Source organism: Cyprinodon variegatus, unplaced genomic scaffold (genome assembly GCF_000732505.1).
Source record: "Cyprinodon variegatus isolate N-32 unplaced genomic scaffold, C_variegatus-1.0 Scaffold41, whole genome shotgun sequence".
NCBI lineage: Eukaryota > Metazoa > Chordata > Actinopteri > Cyprinodontiformes > Cyprinodontidae > Cyprinodon > Cyprinodon variegatus.
In genome coordinates, this window is record NW_015150494.1 from 338,816 (window position 1) to 340,356 (window position 1,541).

The window sequence follows — 1,541 nt, forward strand, 5'->3', positions numbered from 1 at the left end:
GATGGGGATGCCATACAGATTCATGTCAAAAATACCGAACTATCCATTTAAGACAGAAAACAGAAAAAAACCAAAACAGTCAGATCAGGTGTTTTATAAAATATGTGAATCGGGAAATTGTCTATATACCAAACTGAATAATTGCTGTTCTCTGCTTAGAAACACTTTTATTTAAAAATGGAAACATTTTAAGTTATTTATTATTTAAAAAGTCAGTGTATAACATGGATGCATAAACGCCTCATTTTATTTCAGTGTTAAATTCTGTTTAAAGTAACAGATTCTAATTAAAAATGTCTCTGAACCTTTACAGGTTGATGATTTTTCTTTATTCTGCTGATTTTTAATTGGTTGCCTCTGGTATAAAGGATTAAAGCAGCTCTATACGTCTGTTAAACCTGTCTTTTTTTTTAATTATTTGTCTGGGTGTTTTATTTTGAAAGCGGTGTAACCGGAAGCGCCTCCTGTGCCCTTCCTGCCGCTAACTTTCCGTGTTTATTTTGAAAGCGGTGTAACCGGAAGCGCCTGCTGTGCTCTTCCTGCCGCTAACTTTCCGCGTCCCCAGGAATGAGGTGGGCTGGTTGCGGCTCCGCTCAGCCAGTCGGTCCTCAGAGCAGCAGCTGCTGTCGCTTCTCTTCACATCAGGAGGTGAGCTTCATGTCGGAGTTTTTCTCTCTGTTCCTCAGCGGCTTCATGCCACATTCTCTCTCACTGTGAACTTTTATCTCGCGTGTTTTCGCCTTTATTCCTGTATCCTTAGAGAGAAGTTGGCAGGAGTTGCGGGTAATATTTGAAGGTGAATTTTGCGTTTCATCTGATGGTTATTAGTGGGTTTATCATTATTTTTATGACTGTACTGATGTGTGTAGCATCTTGATGCGGTTCTGGTCGCTGGTGGCGGCTCGGTGCGGGGACCAGTCAGACCAGTGCGGGCAGCCTGTCATCATCATCATCATCATCACCACCCTGCGGGGTGTCATCACTCCCGCCTGCCTGACACAACCAGCAGCTTCTTCCCTTTTTGTTCTTCTTTATTTTCCCTCTCTGCTCGCGGCTTTAAAGCCAAACCACTTCCCCTCCATGTCCCTCCGCTGCTTTATCCTCAGAATGATCCTGGCATGAGGAAATGTCTGCTTTTCACTCATTGCAGCTGTCACCTCCATCTTGTTCAGGTTTTTTCTCCTGTTTAAAGGCTTTTCTCTCTCTGCACATGGTGACATGATGAGGCTGCTCAAAGACTTTAGTGGTGAAGCAGACAGGAAGTCACAAGAAGCTCACCAGCCTGAGGTTTTATTTTCTAAGCTGATAAAGTTCTGATTATATATTTCCCTGAAGTCAAATCAAAATCCTCTAACCTGAAGGTGTTTGGATTTTTTTATTTTATTTTATTTCTATAATCAGGGGCGTATCTAGGATTCTAGGAGGTCAGGGGCTTAGCTCTGAGGGCGAAGATGAGAGAATATGACAGATTACTGGATTAAGGAAACTTGTCGCATATATTTCCTAAAGATATGGGAGGAGGAGGAGAGAATGGATATTTG

At 42.2% G+C, this 1,541-nt stretch overlaps 1 protein-coding gene across 1 annotated transcript in view; it reads left to right on the plus strand.

Annotated features, from left to right (window-relative positions):
• The first annotated feature begins 558 nt into the window (after nucleotides 1-558).
• LOC107081817 (phospholipase D1-like) overlaps nucleotides 559-1,541 on the plus strand; it is a 77,169-nt gene continuing 76,186 nt past the window's right edge. The window contains exon 1 of the mRNA XM_015370117.1: nucleotides 559-648. The gene's annotated coding sequence lies outside the window, so the exon portion shown is untranslated. The remainder of the gene's footprint in view (nucleotides 649-1,541) is intronic.